At 41.6% G+C, this 10943-nt stretch overlaps 1 protein-coding gene across 1 annotated transcript in view; it reads left to right on the top strand.

Annotated features, from left to right (window-relative positions):
- The first annotated feature begins 1088 nt into the window (after positions 1-1088).
- The window catches only part of LOC106585266 (inositol polyphosphate 5-phosphatase K), a 46275-nt gene continuing 36420 nt past the window's right edge, over positions 1089-10943 (top strand). The window contains exon 1 of the mRNA XM_014171300.3: positions 1089-1659. The gene's annotated coding sequence lies outside the window, so the exon portion shown is untranslated. The remainder of the gene's footprint in view (positions 1660-10943) is intronic.

The following is a 10943-nucleotide window of genomic DNA, read 5'->3' as shown; positions in this document are numbered from 1 at the left end:
TGTCATTCAGGAAGTTGTACAGTAGGCCTTATGTGGTGGACAGGAACCCTGGGATGTTGCCTTTGTAACTTAATGTTGCTAGTAATCACAGCTTCAGAACTTGGTTATTTGTGGGTTATAGCTCATTAAAAGTGATCATTTCATTAGTGTTGATGCTGACGTTAGGATTCTGTTTTTTAAAGGTTTATTAAACCTGGAGTCTATTTAGTGTCATTTCAGCTCAGAGATTCATAGCTATTTGTCATAGGATATACACCGTGCTTATGGATACAGACAGTGGGTAAACCTATTCATAAATATGAATAATTAATCATTTTCAATTATGAATGCCTGTCTCCTTGTTGCATTGCAAATGATCTCTGCATTGTCACTAGAAAAGCAGAGCTTGTATTCTGTGGCCCTTATGGCCTAGGCCTACTCCACTATAATTTTATGTTATTGTCATTTAATAGATGGTGGACATATGTTTAATCATAATACATTTTGCAATATTATAATGCTGTGGCTTTAAATGAGCCATTCTATTCCCTCATTATCAAGAGCTTGATGGTGTAGCTCTGGCCCGAGGTAATTCTTTGTGTAGTTCGTGGGAACTGAAGTGTAGCCTACTGCCTCTCCTAACTGAGAAACACTCAGAAACACAAGTAGTCCACACTCGGCCCATGTTTACATAATAGGCCACATGAGACATAGCAAAACCTGCTCTAGTATCAATATGACATTTAAATATGGACACGTCGCGGGCGCGTATGGAGTCTTTGAATGGATGCACGTGTAGAATAGTAGGCGGCCTGTAGCCTAGGTAAACAGATGAGCGGGGTATAGACTAGCCCGTGGACACGGATAGGACTGAATGTAATACATTGTAAATAAGAGGTATCAAGGCACATTTATTATATTGTTAATAAAAATAAAATAAAAATATTGTAAAGATGCGCAAAGACGCACGTTCCACCTTGCCAAATTGCACGACATTGAGCAACCTTCACGGTTCCATTTCTGTAAAGAGCCAGTTCACAAATCTAACCGCTGTGCGGCGGTAAAGCTCCACACTCGCTACTGTAGGCTGTCTGAGTAGCTACTCATCATCAACAGAGCAACGCGTAGTCGTAGTGGACGTTCGTGTACGGAACCGGCCGAAAGAGTGTTCACGTTCACAATTTAAAGGGCAAAGGCTACCAAACAGTCCAAGAAATAACGGTTTAATCGACGCAGTACTTGCATTCGGCGTGTAACGGTTGTTTTATCATTCAGACTATAAACTGATAAGCGCAACGGGTTAATATGGACGTACGGCTGGTTTGTTTATGAAATGTAGCCTATCTTTTTCTCGTGAGCGTGGATTTGGAACCTTGCAAAAGTTCACTTGGTAGCTCACCTGCTCTCTATCGCCAGTGTGGAACGCGCTGTGATGCCGATGGTTTCATTTGAAGAACGTCAGGCAGGTCTGATATTATAACAGTATTGTAACGTGGAAGGCTATTTAAACCTCATCCTCTGACAAGGCGTAAATACAGTAATAGCTCAGACCTATTCATCCTCAGGAGAGGTTGCGCCGAACAAGCATCAGGCTATACTGTAAATTAACTAACCAATCCTTCATTCGGAGGGTTTATCTCGTCGCCTGTCATCCTTTCATCTGTGATATTGACTGAACAGGTAATTTAGTTCTGTAACTGTGTTATAGTAAAGACACGTCATTGCATGCTGCCGCCAATCCTAGACATGTACATTTTAGTCATTTAGCAGACGCTGTTATCCAGAGTGACTTACAGTAGTGAGTGTATGTGTTTTCATATTTGTTCGGATTATATTATTTCTGATGATTTCATGTATTTCATATGGTGTCCTCTGACTCGCTGTAACATCCAGAGTTATTACCTAACATAAACACGACCACTACAAGCTGTACAGTAAAAATAAAATCTAGCCCACTTGATGGTAGGGTACTAGGGGGTAACTGCCCCCCCCCCCCCCACACACACATTTAATTCACATAAAGACCACAAGATGTCACCAAATTATTTTCCCAACACTTTCCTTGGTTGCCACTATTCTTGCTGAACAAAACATTTCCTCTATATCATCACAACATTTGGAGATATTTCAACAAAAATATTTTGTGGTAAGTTGATCAAACTTTTTGAAATTGTGTTTTTTACATTTTTTATATATAAGTAGGAAAGCCTTAAGATATATAGTCCACTTGTTTAAACAGAAAAATAAAGATACTTTTTGAGTAAAGTAGTAATATGTTGGATGAGTGTGTTGGGGGCAACTCGCCCACATCCCCCCCAGGGGCTAATTACCCCTTTAAGGTTATGAATGTGCGTCTACCAGTCATTTAGACAATGACTAGCTCAGTTTGCACTAGTTTATGAGCTAGTTCGCATAAGCTGCTAGGAGGGCTAGCTAGCAACCTTACTACCAGATTGTTTATGTAAAACACATAAAAAGATAACATAACATAATTGCGTTGTAAATGTTTCCACTAGTGACTGATAGCTTTACAGTTAATGTTACTTTGTAGCCTTTAGCTATTTTACACAGCATTTATGTTATATAGCTATATATCTAGCTACATCTTTAAGGGAGAGCTTTTCAATTGGCATCTCTCCCCCTGTTTTCAGTCACAGGTGGGGACTGGATTAGGTGTGAGGAGGGGGGCTCGTGAGTTGTTCTCCAATTTTACTGGGCATAGTTTTATTTGTGACGTATCTACAAATTAGAAACGTGCAATAGCAGAGCATAAGAGAGTTGCCACATCAATGTTACACTGAATTAATTACTTAAGTTATTATTAAATGTTATATTCCAATGTTATTTAGTGTTATCAGTTATATTCTATTCCAATATTATATTCCAATGAATACCTTTTTTAATTAAAAACAACTGTAGAAAATCTTTTGCTCTTGAATGTCATTTTAAAGACTGCTGGGATTCAATCTCAATTTATTCAAATAATATTTAGTGCAATTGTACATAATGGATTGTATAGAAAAGAAACAACAAAGAAAGAACAAAGAAAATGTATGTGCAGGTGAGTTAAAAAGAGGATCTTTACATCAAATCTCCTCATAGTGCGGATAATAATGGTGACATACGCAACCCCATTTCCCCCCCAAATTATATTTAAATAGTTAAAATAAGACAACCAGACTTAGCTTTTAAGTATTACTTACTAAAGAATTTCTAAATAAAACGGATGAAATGATATTAACACACTTGTGTGAAACCCTTAATCTTCTACCCATGGGGGGGTGTCACAACCTGGCTTTTAGATGGTGACAAGAAAGGGAGTCTACACGTTGGCAGTTAAGGAGTAACAAAAATATTTATTTAAATAACTAACAAAGTGTAAAACTACAAAGGAAAACTAACCTGTGAAGTGTGAAAGTAGGCATGTGAGGGGTGTAATGGAGATGCATGGATGAAGGTAAAATATGTTGAAGGGTGCACCTAATCCAAAAACATAATCAACCAGATCACAAAACAAAATGGTGCTTGTGGAGAGAGAGAGAGAGAGAGAGAGAGAGAGAGAGAGAGAGAGAGAGAGAGAGAGAGAGAGAGAGAGAGAGAGAGAGAGAGAGAGAGAGAGAGAGAGAGAGAGAGAGAGAGAGAGAGAGAGAGAGAGAGAGAGAGAGAGAGAGAGAGAGAGAGAGAGAGAGAGAGAGAAGATCCCAAACCCAGGTGCAACTTGTCACCTTAACGACCCAATCAGCTCCACCTGTCCCCAATCTACAAATAAAAGCACAAAAACACAGTGAAAGAGGCAGGGAGAGCGTAACGGGGTACTTACAAGTACAGTTACCCTGGTACTTAAAAAAACCTCCCCTTTTCTAAAAACAGCATTTCATGAAATAACTAAAAAAAGTGTCAAATGTGGCCATTTATTTCCCTTGATAGTTTATTTGCTTATTAAGCATGACCTTAAATCACATAGCAATTTTTTTCTCCAAACGTTGCTTTTTCGTGTCAGCAATTAGACATTGTTTTTTTGTTTTTTTGGAGGGGGCAAGTTACCTCCTAGTACCCTAACATGCAAGGAATAATGTAAACAAACATTGACAGTGTTCTTCTTTACATTATCAGTTTCAGTTGTCTTACTCAGAAGAGTGGTACAAATCATATTATGCTAATATTAATTTTATGTCCAATTAATTTCTCCTATGTATAATCAGTTTGCAATAGGCACTCTACTATAGGCTATCATTATATAACCCATATGCCACTGTCGGAAATCATGGTATCTATCCCTACTCTGCTTCTCTTTCATGTTACTTTTTGCCTCTGATTGAGTTACACAGCTTCAGGAAGTGGAGCAAGAGGTTGGGGTTAAGATACAGGAATCGGACCACCGAGCCCATTATGGGAAGATAAACATTCAGCAAGTAGTCTGGATAGTGATTGTATAATAAAAACCTCCTAGGCCATTGTTATGTCTAGTGGTGGAAAAATCCTTTGTGCAACTAGACTAATGTTCCCTCATGCATCCATGTTTGTACACATTTGCACTAATTAACATGGTCTAACTCTTGATTGAAATAGCCACAACACCCATATACTGGTCATGATTTATAATCATGTTGTTAAAACACACAGATGTCCTCTCTCTGTTGTTATCTACCTGACACATACACAAACATGCTCTGAGATAAGATCTGACACTGAAACACCAAATTAAACCGACCTTCAATTTTTCTCTCACAATGTCCTTGAAATAGGAGCAGAAATAGGCCACACAAGCGACTGGCCTCATTCAGTCATTGGTTGATTGGATTCCTGAAGAAATCCATTTATACATCTCTTCAGTCAGTCACTTAATTTAGAACATAAGGACCAATGGTTGTTGCACACAATTCAACTTGTCAAGAGATCTGTGTTAGGCTAAAGTACATGAGACTGAAGTCAAGATATCACCTCAGAATGGCTTATTTCATTCAGTTAGCTTTCTTTTTCTACTTTTCCTTGGGGTCATTTCAACCATATAACTTGCTGTAGCTTGTTTTCTTTTTTTTTTTTCTCTGACTGGTAGAAAAGCATTACAACCCCGGTTACTGTTATTCTATTAGCGTGACCTATGCCCTCTGGCCTGATGGACTGGTGAACTCACAGTGCTGGCCTTTTTCCCCTTTTCACATTTTATGGATTTTTAAGGATTTACAGATTGATATTCTTTCCTGCTGACATTCAATTATATTTAATGCCAAAAGTACATACATAATACATTCACTATAGTTTGAAGAAGTAATTAACCAATTTATATGTACATGACATATTGCTACACGTGTTATAAGAACAGGATGTTTTTTATATCATAACATTCAAACACAACTTCCAAAGGCATCTGCAATTCAAATAATGTATAGATACAGTGAGGGAAAAAAGTATTTGATCCCCTGCTGATTTTGTACGTTTGCCCACTGACAAAGAAATGATCAGTCTATAATTTTAATGGTAGGTTTATTTGAACTGTGAGAGACAGAATAACAACAAAAAAATCCAGAAAAACGCATGTCAAAAATGTTAGAAATTGATTTGCATTTTAATGAGGGAAATAAGTATTTGACCCCCTCTCAATCAGAAAGATTTCTGGCTCCCAGGTGTCTTTTATACAGGTAATGAGCTGAGATTAGGAGCACACTCTTAAAGGGGTGCTCCTAATCTCAGTTTGTTACCTGTATAAAAGACACCTGTCCACAGAAGCAATCAATCAATCAGATTCCAAACTCTCCACCATGGCCAAGACCAAAGAGCTCTCCAAGGATGTCAGGGACAAGATTGTAGACCTACACAAGACTGGAATGGGCTACAAGACCATCGCCAAGCAGCTTGGTGAGAAGGTGACAACAGTTGGTGCGATTATTCGCAAATGGAAGAAACACAAAAGAACTGTCAATCTCCCTCGGCCTGGGGCTTCATGCAAGATCTCAACTCGTGGAGTTGCAATGATCATAAGAACCGTGAGGAATCAGCCCAGAACTACACGGGAGGATCTTGTCAATGATCTCAAGGCAGCTGGGACCATAGTCACCAAGAAAACAATTGGTAACACACTACGCCGTGAAGGACTGAAATCCTGCAGCACCCGCAAGGTCCTCCTGCTCAAGAAAGCACATATACATGCCCGTCTGAAGTTTGCCAATGAACATCTAAATGATTCAGAGGACAACTGGGTGAAAGTGTTGTGGTCAGATGAGACCAACATGGAGCTCTTTGGCATCAACTCAACTCGCCATGTTTGGAGGAGGAGGAATGCTGCCTATGACCCCAAGAACACCATCTCCACCGTCAAACATAGAGGTGGAAACATTATGCTTTGGGGGTGTTTTTCTGCTAAGGGGACAGGACAACTTCACCGCATCAAAGGGATGATGGACGGGGCCATGTACCGTCAAATCTTGGGTGAGAACCTCCTTCCCTCAGCCGGGGAATTGAAAATGGGTCGTGGATGGGTATTCCAGCAGGACAATGACCCAAAACACACGGCCAAGGCAACAAAGGAGTGGCTCAAGAAGAAGCACATTAAGGTCCTGGAGTGGCCTAGCCAGTCTCGAGACCTTAATCCCGTAGAAAATCTGTGGAGGGAGCTGAAGGTTCAGGTTGTCAAACGTCAGCCTCGAAACCTTAATGACTTGGAGAAGATCTGCAAAGAGGAGTGGGACAAAATCCCTCCTGAGATGTGTGCAAACCTGGTGGCCAACTACAAGAAACGTCTGACCTCTGTGATTTCCAACAAGGGTTTTGCCACCAAGTACTAAGTCATGTTTTGCAGAGGGGTCAAATACTTATTTCCCTCATTAAAATGCAAATAATTTTATAACATTTTTGACATGCATTTTTCTGGATTTTTTTGTTGTTATTCTGTCTCTCACTGTTCAAATAAACCTACCATTAAAATTATAGTCATTTATTTGTCAGTGGGCAAATGTACAAAATCAGCAGGGGATCAAATACCTTTTTCCCTCACTGTAGTATTGTGTTTCCAGTTTATCAATATGCTTATTGTACTGTATCTAATGGCTCCCAGACATTCACACCCCTAGTGTCTCATCATCAGCCTGTTAGACTCCTCGACTGGGTCACTGCAGCTCCTGCCAATAGCTCTGTCCTACAGGCCTCTCATGGTCTCATTCTGCTGCTCACAGACTGAACAACCCTTAGCAGATGGGGATTCACTTTTTTGTTGTTAATGTGCAGCTATACGCCTCCGTTTGCCTAGAAAGAGAGAGAGATAAAGTATTTGAGTATGTGTCCTAATTTATGTTTAAGACAAGACCCAAAATATTTTGTGCCTATCCAATCCTGCTCCTGTAACCACAGGCCCACCAGTTAAATTGTAGTTTCCAGATTATGAAGTCACCCCCCTTCACTCTCATCCACTATCACAAACCCCAAACCCCAAATCATGTTGTGTTGTTACATCCTCTGGCAAGGCCTTTTGAAGGGAATTCATATTTTTAATTTTAAAAGATAGCAGCAGGGCAAGAAGGAACTCTTGGGTATTTAATTGACTTCCCTTTAAGATTGCAAAAGCCTTTGATTCCACGCACATGCAGACATTAGTCATCCAGATCCATGGGGCCTGTCTAATGTTCCAGTCATCCAAGCACAACTTCCTTGTGTTCTGCCTCTACTGGTTCTCCTTAATGACTGGAGCCCTTTATTTTATATATTGACACTATCGGTACAATTTGTTGGATTCCATCAGGTGACTGGCATCGAGCATGGTGCCTCTGCATAAAGACCAAATCCTATTACCCAGACATGACTTGTCCTTCACAGTTAACATCATGAGCAGTCGTCTACTACTCTGTCCAGCCAAAGTATACCAGCTTCTCAAAGCCTACTGAGGATCGTTTCTTCCATTTCTCGGTTATAAAATACCTACTCACTTTCATTTTCAGACAGTCATGTTGAGAGTTGTCAGGACTGCATGCAGTTGTTCTAGTTAGACAAAGGCGGATACATTTACAACATTATAGAATATCTCTGGTTCAGCCTTCTGAGTGGCGCAGTGGTCTAAGGCACTGCATCGCAGTGCTAGCTGTGCCTCTAGAGATCCTGGTCTGAGTCCAGGCTCTGTCGCGGCCGGCCGTAACCAGGAGACCCATGGGGCGGCACACAATTGGCCCAGCGCCGTCTGGGTTAGGGGAGGGTTTGGCCAGCTGGAATGTCCTTGTCTCATCGCGCTCTAGCGACTCCTGTGGCGGGTCGGGCGCATGCACGCTGTCACAGTCACCAGGTGTACGGTGTTTCCTCCAACACATTGGTGCGGCTGGCTTCCGGGTTAAGTGGACATTGTGTCAAGAAGCAGTGTAGCTTGGCTGGGTCGTGTTTCGGAGGACGCACGGCTCTCGACCTTTGCCTCTCCCAAGTCCGTACGGGAGTTGCAGCAATGGGACAGACTGTAACTACCCAAACAAAGGCAGATTCACATGCAGTGGTTCTAGATAGACTAGTTAGATAGACAGTTAGGACCTGGGGGGTCTTGCGAGGGAGGATACGTTTCCATGACAGGGTGGCCCTTCACCCCCATTATAATTGAGGTTTCTGGAGACAGAGGTCCTGGATGTGGGGTTGGTTTCTTCTGGGTCCCAGTAGCACTAGGACCTTGAAGAGGTTGGTCTACAGTGGTGGCTGCAGCTGGAGGTGCCACTTATTTGTTCCAGGACATCATTTGTATCTCTGTCAGGAGGGACATATGGCCCTGGAGGGCGGCAGAGCAGAGCAGCACACTCTTCAGCTGTAATTTTAACCCTGAGCACTGAAGATGTAGGCTGAATGTGATCAGTCTTAACAATTCTGCCAGAGTGATTTACTTCAATAAAAACCTGTGGAGAGACTACCACTGTTCAGGATAGGGGTTTATTGCTTTGGTTTAGGTAATGATATGCTACATAAGGACGTATATAGGACTTTATTCAGAATAACCTTGAATAGAAGGAGATACGGCATGGCAAGCGGTACCGGAGTGCCAAGTCTAGGACAAAAAGGCTTCTCAACAGTTTTTACCCCCAAAGCCCCCGCACATTGGCTAACCAGGCTATCTGTATTGTGTTGCACGCCACCCGCCAACCCCTCTTTTACGCTATTGCTACTCTCTGTTCATCATATATGCATAGTCACTTTAACCATATCTACATGTACATACTACCTAAATCAGCCTGACTAACCGGTGTCTGTATGTAGCCTTGCTACTTTTATAGCCTCGCTACTGTATATAGCTTTTTACTGTTGTTTTATTTCTTTACCTACCTATTGTTCACCTAATACCTTTTTTGCACTATTGGTTAGAGCCTGTAAGTAAGCATTTCACTGTAAGGTCTACACCTGTTGTATTCAGCGCACGTGATAAATAAACGTTGATTTGATTTGAGTTATTTAAATCCTATATCTGGGCTGGTCATTTCAAATCATCAATATAAGACACCTCGCATGGAAAGCTTTGGTTATGACTGGTAATGTAGGGCCATTTGTTTTTGTTATTTGTTCTACAGTCTTTACTTAAGCAATAAGTCCTGAGGAGGTGTGGTATATGGCCAGTATACCACGACTAAGGGCTGTTCTTATGCACGGCGCAACACGGAGTGCCTGGGTAAAGCCATTAGCCATAGTACCGTGCATTCGGAAAGTATTCAGACCCCTTGACTTTTTCCACATTTTGTTACGTTACAGCCTAATTCTAAAATTGATTAAATCGTTTTTTTTTACCCCCCCATCAATCTACACACAATACCCCATTATGACAAAGGAAAAACAGTTTTTTTTAAATTTTAGCAAATGTAAAAAAAAAAAAAAAAAACGATATCACATTTACATAAGTATTCAGACCCTTTACTTTCAGGTCTCTCCAGAGATGTTCGATCGGGTTCAAGTCTGGGCTCTGACTGGGCCACTCAAGGACATTCAGAGACTTGTCCCAAAGCCACTCCTGCTTTGTCTTGGCTGTGTGCTTAGGGTCATTGTCCTGTTGGAAGGTGAACTTTTGCCCCTGTCTGAGGCTCAGTTCATCTTTCCCTCGATCCTGACTAGTCTCCCAGTCCCTGCCGCTGAAAAACATCCCCACAGAATGATGCTGCCACCACCATGCTACACTGTAAGGATGGTGCCAGGTTTCCTCCAGATGTGACGCTTGGCATTCAGGTCAAAGAGTTCAATTTTGGTTTCATCAGACCAGAAAATCTTCTCATGGTCTGAGAGTCCTTTAGGTGCCTTTTGGCAAACTCCAAGCGGGCTGTCATTTGCCTTTTACTGAGGAGTGGCTTCCGTCTAGCCACTTTACCATAAAGGCCTGATTGGTGGAGTGCTGCAGAGATAGTTGTCCTTCTGGAAGGTTCTCCCATCTCCACAGAGGAACTCTGGAGCTCTATCAGTGACCATCGAGTTCTTGGTCACCTCTCTGACCAAGACCCTTCTCCCCCAATTGCTCAGTTTGGCCAGGTGGCCAGCTCTAGGAAGAGTCTTGGTGGTTACAAACTTCTTCCATTTAAGAATGATGAAGGCCACTGTGTTCTTAGGGACCTTCAATGCTGCAGACATTTGTTTGGTACCTTTCCCCAGATCTGTGCCTCGCCACAATCCTGTCTCTGAGCTCTATGGACAATTCCTTTGACCTCATGGCTTAATTTTTGCTCTGACATGCACTGTCAACTGTGGGACCTTATGTAGATAGGTGTGTCCCTTTCCAAATCATGTCCAATCACCACAGGTGGACTCCAACGAAGTTGTAGAAACATCTCAAGGATGATCAATGGAAACAGGGTGCACCTGAGCTCAATTTCGAGTCTCATAGCAAAGGGTCTGAATGCTTATTTAAATAAGGTATTATGTTTTCTTTTTTCTTTTTTTTTTGCAAAAATGTATAAAACCTGTTTTCACTGGGGTGTTGTGTGGGGTATTGTGTGTATGGGGTATTAGGGGTATTGTGGCGCAGTGGGGTA

The sequence above is a fragment of the Salmo salar genome, chromosome 24 (genome assembly GCF_965601325.2).
Source record: "Salmo salar chromosome 24, fSalSal1, whole genome shotgun sequence".
NCBI classification, from domain to species: Eukaryota; Metazoa; Chordata; class Actinopteri; order Salmoniformes; family Salmonidae; genus Salmo; species Salmo salar.
The sequence above is the reverse complement of the archived record's forward strand: the minus strand, read 5'-3'. Positions and strand labels throughout refer to the sequence as shown.